The 12,009-nt window shown below is 48.0% G+C and overlaps 1 long non-coding RNA gene across 1 annotated transcript in view; it reads right to left on the bottom strand.

The window, feature by feature from the left end:
- LOC142603495 (uncharacterized) overlaps positions 1-12,009 on the bottom strand; it is a 121,195-nt gene that overhangs the window by 22,076 nt on the left and 87,110 nt on the right. The window contains exon 2 of the long non-coding RNA XR_012837435.1: positions 3,470-3,671. This is a non-coding gene — a long non-coding RNA (uncharacterized LOC142603495). The remainder of the gene's footprint in view (positions 1-3,469; positions 3,672-12,009) is intronic.

Raw genomic sequence — 12,009 nt, 5'->3', positions numbered from 1 at the left:
CAGCACCCGTGATTTAATTCGACATCCTAAACATCATACTCTTGTCTTCTAGAAACGTCTTGCCTTGTTATAATTCGTTCCAAGGTTCTGCAAGAACCGAGTATGTCATTAAAACACAAATAGGACGAGGCAATCCCCTCCCTCCCCAGAGCAGAGCGGCTCCCGTAGCGGGTGCGTTAGGAACACCCGGGTGGCCCGGGAGAGCCCCGGGCGGCCGAACCGGCGCGGCTGAAGACACGCACCCGCAGTCTGCATGCGACCTCCAGCCCGACGCCTCTCGAGGCATCTGGGGCTCACTCCGTGCACAAAGGGGATTGTAATGGAAACGCTGACAGCTCTTAATAATTATGACGCTTCTAGACATCTCTGTAATTACTGTACAGAGGCTTCTGGCATGCAAACAGTATTAGGGTACATCTTGTGCCTGACTTGTTTTATCTGTCTGTGTGGCAAAGCTCCTGAGGACAGGAAACCACAGCTTCTCCTTAAGCTTTTTAAAACACTAGTTGCTCTCTCAGCAGTTTATAGTTACTCACTAACAGCAGTGGCAGTTGGGCTGATTCGATGCTTCGACTTCCAGAGTTCCTGTTAAGACGCCTGGTGCAAGGTGCTTGATGGACTAGAGGTTTTTCTGCAGTGTCCCAGGGAGAAGAAACATGAAGCCTGCATCCATAGAAACTAATAAATGCACCTAATAAACACTAATAAATGCACCTGACTTTGGCTTTTGTGTCATGTCATCACTGGGACCGCGGCTGTTTGTCCTTTCTAGCACCGTCTTGGTTGGCAGCAGGGAAAGATAATTCCCCATCTGTAAAGGGGCTTGTCCCACCCTCCTGTATTTGGCACTTGACGAAGTAATGAACAATGTAAGTCTTATAAGTACATTTTATGGCGCTCTCGGTCAGGCGAAGGTTTAAATTAGACGAGCTAAAATGGATCATGAGATGCAAAGCAGCCATCTCTGATATTAGCTGGACTACAGCCAGTACACCACAGCATTTCTGCGACTGCACTGCTCGTATGAGGAATAATTACCTGCGGATAACGCTACATGACAAGAAAAATAGAGCAACTAAGCAACAGTCCCCTGCCTCCCTTCACACCTCTCCTCCAAACGCTGAAACCATCGGTGCAGTAGAGGGTACGAGCCGTGTGAAGCGGGCGGTGGTGACCAGGGAAGTGACGGGGCCCAGGGAGGTGTTTCCCACACAGCCTACAGCTCTCAGCGTCGTAACTTTATCCTGCATTTTCTGCTCCGTGGACACAGTCTCCAGCCCGAGCGCATTAGCCCAGTAACACGTGTCACACCGCTGGGGTCCCACCGACCCCCGAGGTAACCGAATTTAGACGGGCGCCCAGTCGGGAGCAGTTGGCTTGTGTATGTGACAGATGGAGGGCTTCACAGCCCCGTCAGAGAAGTATTTAAACTAAGTTATTTAAATAAGTTGTCTGGATAATTAGATATTGTAGCACCCTCTTCTGGCTCTCTGCATTCCCTGGGTTGCGACCGTCTCTCCCCTCTGAGACCATTCTGCTCGCACGGGTTTGCTGGTTACGGTTTCAGTCCGTCCCGATCCTTTCCCACTTTCTATAACCTCGCGGCTTTCTAGAACCGCTCCTCAAACTTGTAGTTCCCACACTGAGTCCCTTCACAATTAACCTTTTTGTGCAACCTTTTTAGAGCAAAATCCCTTTTCTTGTTTTTTTTAGTCGGTGATCATGGAAAAAAACCCCTGACTTTGCACATTTTACGTGGTTATGACTGTACAGCTACAGAGAGGGTTACCACAAACCCATGAAACGGGAGGGAGGGACCCTGCGGGAGGAGCAGCGACTGCCGCTGCTCGCAGTGGCTCGAGGGCCACGGCGGCCTCGGGGAGCAGCAGAGCGAGGGGGGCCCCCGCCACTCTCAGTGCTGCCGCCGCTAAGGCAGCCGGGGTCTCTGCACAGGTTTTGGGGGGTGCCGCTTTCCCCCCGACGTCCTCGCTGTGAACCCAGAAACAGGCAATTATAACTCATAATGTGGGTGTGCAAAATTCCCTCTAAGAGCTAATTAACTGTGAGGACTAATATTTCTGTTTTAGGGTCATTATACCATTATAAAATAAACTCTTGAAAAATAATTCACTTTTAAAATAATGCTTTCCTTTTATCCAATAGGTTAAAGTACTTTGTTCCTTGGTACCAGCCTTAAATTTTTCATGTCAGGGTGAAAAGCAATTTTTTAATTATAATTTTAATGCATCTGACCGTATTTCGTAGTGATACATTTTGAACCCAACTTGTAAAGGTGTCAGAAGAAAATATGACTATTCCATAGAAATATCTGAACCGTAAGAACACAGTTGAAATAACATAGTGCTTTTAAAAGTGCCAATTATTTATTTTAACTGTGATATTACATCTGTCATTAGCACCACATGAAATATTTGATGTATTATTAGGAAAGTTTCAAATTCACCGGTTTCAATGCTCACCGAATTTGCAGGAACTCAAGGTACCAGATTATGGCTCTTCCGAAGCAGGTCTGGTGGCAAACATTAGCCTTCAATCCATTTTAACTAGTTTCCCTTGCTTTCCCCCTTCAGGTGACGAAGCCATCCCCCCCTGCCCTGCACCGCCCCGCATCCTTTGCTTTATTCCCTCGGGGCACCGGGCAGGTCAAACACTGTGTAAGCGGAAAGGGGATTATCTCTGCTTTGCAGGCTTAGCAGATGAAGAGCGGGAATCATCACCGCATCCTGCTAGCCGCCAGCCGGGAGAGGGGCCGGGAGGTGCAGGAGTAAGGTGCTATCAGCACCCGAGGCAGCAGCGGGGCTGGCCGAGGGGCCGCCGCTTGCACGGGACCATTGTGGCCTCCCCAGGACCACAAAGCAACTGTTTCCCGGGGCGCTGCTGCTGTGCGTGGTGCGCTCTGAGCCCGGCGAGGACACGGATCTCCTCTCCGGACCTCGGGTTCACGGGCTGTCGTTTTTAGTGCCAAGATTGCGCGTGCGCAGGGAACACGGCAGCAGGCTTGGCCGTGGCTGAGCACTTTTCCGAAGACCACCGAGGTGACTGGCGGCTGTGCAGCATCACCCCTGCCGGCATGTACCTCGCACGATCACCGGCTGCAGCCCGGGTTGCCTACATGGGGCTGGGAACACTTGGCAAATGTTACCCGTACTAAACTCTGCTGAATTTTGAGGCTGAAGCTTCATTTTGTCTGTGTCGGCCTCATTTCCATAGGGTGACACATGTCTCTCCTCGCTGTCTCCTTGCAAAGGCAGCAAAACTGCTGGAATTATTTTTTTTTTTCCATTTTGGCTGCCTGGCTCGAGCCATGGGACTTAACCCCCCGCCCCCCCAAATCACAGCATACTGATAGATCAGTGATAGCAGTACCAATGCTCTGACAGCAGCAGGAGATTGCAGTGACTGTATCGAGGGGACACTCATGCAGCACCCAAGAAGAATGTATTCTTACCAGGGGGATGCTCTGAAGCCATGGATGAAAATACAGCTTCATCACTCTCCTGAGTACAGAGTCAGTGGGAAAAACTGCTTAGATGCTTGGCAGTCAGACAGGAAAGCGAGTGCCTCTTGGAGACCAAAAGAGGAGAGGACCAGGATGGAGCACGACGAGGTTTTGATCAGCACAAGTGAAACATTATCAGTAGCTTCTTCAGCTATGGGGAAAAAAAGAGGATTGCAGAGCATATTACAGATTTAGATCTTCCTTTGTTAGTTATACCCTGAAACTCGTACATGCCTCAACCCTAAGCTAAATCAGAAGTCTCTGGTACTTGGTATTTCCTTACCACCTTCTGTGCCCAGCTCCTCAAGCCTCTTAAAAACATCTCTCTGAAGTAGGACTCAGAGGTAGTACTTACTCAGACCTTTGGCTCAGTACTGGTGCTCACTCAGCACAAATCACTCATCAGCGCTGTTTGGCGACTACTTTTTGGCGTATCACGCTGATTATTCAGTACAGCCTATACACCTGATATGCCCAATCAGGGTGCTCTTCCCACCTGTCTCCCTCAGGAGAGTTTGGTGCAGACCTATTTTGGCATTTCTGCCTCAAATTTTCCCCTCCACCCTTCTACCACTCAGTATACCTCCTTGTTGGGTGTGTGAGCCCCACAGGCCGGTGCTGGAGGAGCCCGGCTGACCAGGAGGCTGCCGTGTCAATAAAAGCAGCAACAGCCTCCAGAAGCACGATACTTTTTCCCTTTCAGACAAACATCTCTTTCCCCATTTATGATGGGCCAAAGGTCGAAGATAGCTGCTCTACCACTTCCATGGCTCTGCTGAAGTTTTATGCCCTGGAATTGCTGTCAAGTTTAATGTTCTCATTTTATATAATGAAATAGCAATTGTTCCAGCTCTGCAGCCTGAACGAATTCACACGGAAAAAGATTGAAAATTTTAGGTGAAATTTCACAAACTGCTCAGACCTTCAGCCAGTGGTCTTACATTGGATTAAAAGCAGAGATAAGCAGTATTTACTTGGAAAACTGAGCACCAGACATACCTGGAGAATTCTTTCTGAACCTAATATCAATGCATTTGAGAAGAAACCATCAGAATATTTACCCTTTTGTACAGCTTCATCGACCTTTTCTTACAACCTCTTGTTAGCTTTTCCCTTTACAGGTTTTTGGTATAGATCCTTGGTTATAAGTCTACGGTTCTCTGACACGTTATTGCTTTGTAGAAAGGAAGGTCTTTCTGTTTTACACTTTTAAGATACAAAACCTCAAAATGATTGCCTCTTCAGTAGTATCGTTACATAAGCACGGTCCCATCGACAAAACTCCCACTGACTTTGATGGGTACAAAACCTACGATTGAACTTTAAGGAGAAAACATTATTATGCCTTAAAGGTGACAGTCTGATGTCCACAGTACCTTCAAACCTGGTAGAGCCAGAACCTAGATGCCAAACACATGTCCCTTATGGCAACGAGTCAACTCAGGGCTGTCTGGAGGCCCCTCTGAAACAGCTGAGGACAATTTCCAGCACTTACAAAGCAAACCAAGAGCTGCTGAGTTACTCCAGAAGTTTTTTACATGGTTCATTTTATAATTGCCAGGAATAATCCCAGAGGAACCCTGCTCTTCACCCCGGTGGGGGAAGCAGCACCCTAAGGTCTAGCTACATTTGCAGATCTTGATGTTTTTCTTCATTCCTCTCCTGGCAAGTGGAAACTGAGCTAAGTCTAAAGGCACAAGGTGTAGCTGTGATGCTGAAGCAGAGCCAATGAGCACAAACGCTGAGCCCCAGAGTTACCTTTGGTCCCTCTGAATTTACTTGCATGTCCACAGCAGTGCTAGGGGTCACAGGTTCACCGCTGCGGCACCAAACCCGCAGCAGAGCTGTGCCTAAGCCCGTCCCTGGGGTGTCAAAGTAGCTTATGCTGTGCTAGGAAGAGAGGAAGAAAAATGTCTCCGTGACTAGTAAGTCTAAAATCTGTATTATTGTCAAAGAAACAATAGCGGCATCAGCTGCTGCCGCTGCCCAGGAGCAGAGCAGTGTCATTAGCGGCACGGGGCAGGGTACCTCCAGGGGAGGCAGGGATGCCTCCGGCACCACGTCCCTTCTTCTCCGCAGCCTTGGGAGGCAGCAGCAACAGCAGCTGAGCTTATGGGGCAGAGGCCTGGGAGAAGCCAGCCGGTGGGAAACGCTTTTCCTTCTCCAAAGGACACCATGAACAAACTCATCACTGACCACTCTGGAAAACACAGTGGGCTGTAGTGCTCCTCTAGCTCTTATTTAGCTGGCAATTTGCCTTATGCTTTTCAGAAGACTGTTGGTGGCCATATTTCCAAGTGGCCCCGTGCTGCTGATTGCTGCTGCCATGCGTCGGACGTGTTCGAAACGTCCTTATTTGAATTATGACTCGCAACAGCTGTATTTAAAATCGTATACTCCACCTTCACTTTCCACAATCAATATTGTTAACAGGGATAAAGCTATGGAGGGATAATAGAAAATATTTACTCATTTCTCTCTGTGCAGTCTTCCCCAGCCCTCCATTACCACATCCCTGATCTCACCCTCTGCCGAGGGATGCGTCTCACTGCTGGATGTGGGCAGTGTGTCGGCGCTGCCTCCAGCAGCACGAGCACGGCAGCAGCGGCAGGCGCTGGCAGCAATGCTCGCCAAGCAGCTGGGAGAGGTGTTCCCAAGGGACCAGGATCTTCCCCACGCATGCTGCCCTTGGCCACGGAGCCTCACACGTTCCCTTATGCCTTACAAGAGGGCTCGCCAAAAAGCACCGCCAATCTTCCCGTGCCTCTGGGCACCGGTGGGCACTGCTACTGGGGGCCGAGTGGAGGGCAGGGGCTCACCCGCGGAGGGGTGCTGCTCACTGGGCTGATGTTTGGTGCCACCTCCTCTGCCACGTGCCAGGGGACCGCTCTGCCCGCTGCATATCTGGCTGCGCCGTCCTGTATAACGACGCTGCGTAAAAACCACGTGAGTCCTTCCCAGATATTCTGGTAATGCTTTTAAGATCACACGTATCTGATGTAAGCTGATGCAGCTCCATCAAGACATGGAGTGATGTCGTCATGTAGTAGCTAAAGCCTTCACTTGTTAGTTTTTATAATTGAATATACAACTCTTCCAATTTCAGGTAATGGACACCTTCATTTCCACATTGGCAAGAGGTTGATTTACTCCAATAAATATTGACCTGCTATGATGAAGCGTTATTATTATTAGGATGTATTGGTATAGCACAGATATCGATAGATTTTCAGCTCAATGTTGTATAAACATTTTACAATGACATATTTTGAGCTTACACTGACATGCTTCTGAAAATATTTGTGCTGGCGAGGAAACTGTGAGCTCACTCAGTTATCTCTGACATGGCAAGGGCTGGGAGGATGACCAAAGATTCACTAGAGTTTTGGGCTGTTATCAGTTGTTTTGCATGTACAAGCCCCAGCACAGGTCAGGAGTCTGTTTGCTGTGGAGATCCACTTTCAAAATTTGCCCCATAAATCATCCTTCATTCTATCCCTTGATAAATAACAAGTTACTGAAGCCTAAAATTCTCACACCGATTTGTACGGAATGGTTGTTTTATCTGCTTTTCAGAAATTTCAATATTTGCATTTTGTTCCTCCCAAGGGCTGTGTGGTGGAGCCAGGGACCCACGTCTCCTGCCCACGAGCAGTCTGATATTTCAGTTCCAAAGCACGCTGCCAAAATAGCCTTCTCCCTCCTTGTATTTGTGAAATAAAATCCATGAAGTTGCAGTGTAAAAGCACTCTGAGATGACAAGCTGAATGGTACGTAGAGTAAAATATGTGACCTACATTGTTTTAAGCATTTTTTTTTTTCCTGAGAGCAAGACACATTTCTTTTTCTTAAAATGACCAACTCGGCTACCAACTCCCTTGCTGAGCAAGGGCACTTTCACCAGAGTCACCAGCCCGGGCACGGCGTCGGCGAGAACCTCTGGCTCTGTCTGTCTCACTACGCAAGTGCACTAAATACTAGAGGAGGAACAGCCTATTTTTAAATCACTGTAATGGGCGAATTTTAGCTGCTCATTGGCGAGAGGCAATTCTCTAATCCCAGAAGAACCAGTATCATTTGAGCTGTCAGCAACTGGCAGGCGGGATGGATCGTGCCTCCGGCTGTCAGGCAGCGCTGCAAACCTTGCAGTGGACTTTCCTCCATGATGGCACGTTGGCATGCAGGATCCCCAAACTTTTCTGAACTTGTTGGTTTATCTTGATTAATAAGCTCAAGTATTCGTAAAGCTGAGGCCTGCCATTAAGGAGGCGACAAGCCATAATTTGTAATAAAAGAGCTACCTTTTCCAATTGTCTTCAGCTGAAGCGGAGAGTCCCTGTAATGATTTATTGCCTTACTGCCAGGCTCTTGATAAGTGGACACCAAATGGCTCCTCATTACTCAAAAGCTCCTCTGATTTCTTGAACCAAAGTCCTTCCCAAGCTCCACTTAGTCCACTTTCCTTCCGAAGAAAATGAATCAAGGTCCTTCTCTCAGTAGCCTATAAACTATTTTAGCATAAAAAATATCATAAATGAGAAAGGAGAAAATCTTGTTTGCTAAAGGGCTGCTGGATGAACTGCCTCTTGCCCTTTTGATAGCATCTTTGAAATGGAAATGGCCAGCTGCCTGACCTTCTGTTCAATGACCCTTTTTGTACAAAGTCAAATTGCAGTGGCTTCACAGCAGCAATTCACCTATGGACGTAAACTAGATTTCAGGGGGGTATGGAATAGAAGGCTTCTATCTGCAGCTTCTTTAGAATATTTCTTCCGGGTTAGTATTTCTTACATAAGCATCAAGAATCAAGCTTATAAAATAAATTACTGTTCATAAAAGGTATTTAGAGTTTTACTTCAGTAGCTCACATATCTCTACTTTTTTACATTATGGATGTAACCAGCCTTCTTTAAAAATCATTAATCAAAAAGATTTAGTATGTGAACAGTGCTACACGTAATTTTGAAAAAAATTCTATAATAAGTTATTGGATTGCGGCATTAATTATTTAACTCATTTTATTAGAACTCAAGGAAAAAATATAATTCTAAGCAGGATGAAAGATCAGCAAAAACAAAAGAACAGAAGAAATATAATATTTTTACATGTGTTGAGACTTAGGCACCCAAATTTAGAAATTGGCTGCCCACGTGAGATGTCCAAGTACTGTGAAAACCGGCTTCCCCGTCCAATTTATGCCCTTACAGCTTAGTTTATCCTGTGACACAATTGCTTTTTAAGAGCGGCCATTCTTTGTTAAATGCATTTGCCAAATTCAAACCCATTCTTCCAGCTGGGGTAAATCACTCGTGCTCTATTATACCAGCTGAGAAGCTGTCCGAGGAGGTTTCCCAGATATTCAAAGAAACATCAGACTCGGGGTGCTTGTTGGCAGGAGCCAGGACCGGCGTGGGCCACGGCAGGGTTTTCCCGGCTGGAAATCCGGTCCTTTGCCTTGCACCACCGTGGCAGCGACTCATCCTTTATCTTTCGGCTCCATGTCTGTCTCTCTGCCAACTGCCAAACATCATACGGCCAAAAAGAAAAAGCGGGGGATACATTTTTTTAAGCAGCACATTCAGCAGTATTTCAACTTTGTCTAAAATTATGCCTGGATCATATAAGCATAAGAAATCACTCACAGCTGTCAAAAAATGTTAGACCTTTAAGGTAGCCAGTACATTTTCTGATTAAAGAGCGGCCCTGATTGTTGTTTTGCAGCTAACAGCTGGTATGTTAAAGCTAAAATCTGAGTGTCAATTAATTCTGTATCAGATCAGCTGAGAAAGACAACTGTGTGCAAGCATATGGTCATTGCAGGAGTAAGGCTGCTGAAAGCTGAGAGTGTTTGATGGTTTGAGCCTGTCGCTCTTCACTTATGATATTGTAAATGAGGCTAAAACAGTCTAATTCGTGTAACTGGCAGTCAGCAGGAGTGTTCAATTGAGGGAGAGGGGAGGGCTGGCAGCACTGGCAGGTTCTCCCGTGGTTGCTTGATGCGCAGCAGATTGTGCCCGGTGGCAAGTTGCCCAGTCTTGTAGCACATGCGAAACCAGTTCATAATTACACCATAATTCAATCTGAAGTCTTGTTTCCAATAAATCCCTCATGAAATTAGTATTCTACCCGGCAGCAGCCCAGGCAGCCGCCAGCCCTGCCATGGCGGGACACGGCACGGGAGGGATCCCACAGCCTGAGCGAGTGCCCGTCGCTCTTGGTGAGAGCGTGGCGGTGGCAAAGGGGAAAGGCCACCGGCCGGGACCCCAACGTGCTGCTGTTGTGCCCTGTCCTCCTGCTCTTTGGTGGTGGGTAGACATGGCTATCCTGTTTGGGATACAGTAATGGCTTGGAAAATTTCTAGTTGATTGGTTGCAATGCAACTTTAAAGGAGAAGGAAAACAACAAGCAAAAGGAGTAGATAGAGTACACAGTAAGAGATGACGCTCCTTCTGTTCCTGCTGGCACAGGTCAAGCCAGGAGAAGTTTCAAGGCATATTCTTGGGCCCCCAAGTTCCAAGATGCATCTGTGCATTTGCCAAAGTTTTAAGCATGTGCTTATGCCCATTCCTACACAACAGCGCTCTCAAATCGTGTGGAAACTCTATCAAAGCCAACAAAATGAATTTTTATGTAACATTTTGTAGAAGCTGTCAAAGGTTTGATCCAAAAAGAGGTTTAGGTGAAAGTCAGGTTCCTGATTTCAGAAATACCATCCTCAGAATTACCACCTGGCTGTATTTTGATTTGTGAGGTGCTTAAACTTTTCAAAATTAAAGTCCGAGCGGCCACAGCTTCACGCTGCCAGAAGCTCCTTAGCACGACCAGGTTCAGCGGGTCGGCACCTCTTGGAGTCCAAGAAGGGGATGCTCTTCCATTTGCTGTGCTTTCCTTTTTACCCCCTGGCCTCGCCTGTGCTGTCTGGTCTCTCCTTTCGTTTCACACAGCTGGGGAAGAGGAGATGCCTCTCTTTTCCAGAGAAACCCCACGGTTAAGGCAGAGGGAGACCTGGGTTTCTCCTCTTCTGCCTGAGAGGCTTGTGTACAGGAGTGTCGTGGCTACTGAACTGTACTCTTCTAGGGGAAAAGCTCGTGGGGAGGCCAGGAGAGAAACTGCTCTTCACCCCTCCTGTTGAGAAATGCAATTTGGAAGGGTCCCTGGAGGCAGCGAGAGTAGCCACGAGCCCAGCCATCTCGCTGAGAGAGTAAGGCACTCACCTAGGCGGCAGGATGGGCCCCGCTGGCCGTGCACTTCATCCAAGGACTGATGTAATTAAAAAAGACACAAGCAAGTAATCATCTGATGTTACTTCTTGTATAAAAGCATCTGAAATACTACTGACAGAGAAGGAAGTGTCTTTTCAAGTCCCATACGTGAAGGACTCTAAAATGGCCAAGAAGTATTTCACAGATGTTTAGAGGAAAATAAAAATCCCTCTCTGAGCTGAGAACAAGGATGAAATATTTAGACCAAAGGTTAGTGTCCTCCCATATATATAAACCTCTCGGGTCACCGGCTGTTAAGATAAAAATGTTTCCTCCGTAGCGGAGCCCCACAAAGCTGTAGCACCGCTGCATTTACAGGAGAGAGAGCAAAAGGGAGCAGACCTGTTCCTGAACCGAGTCAAAACACGGGCTCAGAGATACCCAGAGAGCAGAGCGTGAACCCGGGCTCGGGCGCCTGTGCACGGCGTGGCCAGCTCAGAGCGGCCCAGGGCAGGGAGCAGCGCTGGCCTCTGGGGACAGGCAGGCGGGGGACCCGCTGCCCCCCTGCATCCCTGCACCCCCTCGCGCTGCCCCGGGCCGGGTGGCAGCTTCACCCACGGGGCTTCTACCAAGCCAGGTGGGAGCAAAAATTTCAAAGCACAAACCCTGCTGCAGAATACGGCCGGCCCGGGTGTGTACCTCCTGGGGAGCTGAGGAGCTGTGCGTCCATCACTCCAAACCGAGAAGAAATTTTAGAAACTTTTCCAGAGAAAAAGAGTGATTTTTGTTCCCTTGTCCCCATCACCACTGCACGTGTGCAGCTCCCAAGGAAATGGCCAGCACCCCACCTGTGCGACCCACACGGCTAGGGGGAGCCCCCCCCCGATCCAGCATCCAAGGACAGGCTTGCCAGGAGCTACCAGCTCCCTAGCTACAAACCAAAATGGTTATGCTTCCTTTTCATCTGTCCCAGCGAACATAAGGCTAAAATAACCCCGCGAGTGCCTTGTTTGAAATGAAAATGGCAGCACTTTTTCATCGGGAGGGTCTTTTATCATGTCCCTTTTCACCAGTGGCACCGTGACAGTGAAAATCAGTTAATGCAATCCTCACAAATCAGCACTAACCCCACAGATGCCAGGAACCTTTGACAGAAGAGCTTCATACCCTGGAGGAAGTTACCTAATTCCTAAAGGTCTTTACAAGTTTGGCACTCCCTGTTGTTTCTGCACAGTAGCGGTGCAGGATTAGGGGCACGACGCAGACACCACCGCGGACAGAAGCGCT

This window comes from Balearica regulorum, chromosome 12, assembly GCF_011004875.1.
Source record: "Balearica regulorum gibbericeps isolate bBalReg1 chromosome 12, bBalReg1.pri, whole genome shotgun sequence".
Lineage (NCBI taxonomy): Eukaryota > Metazoa > Chordata > Aves > Gruiformes > Gruidae > Balearica > Balearica regulorum.
This window is presented reverse-complemented; position numbering and strand designations above follow the sequence as displayed.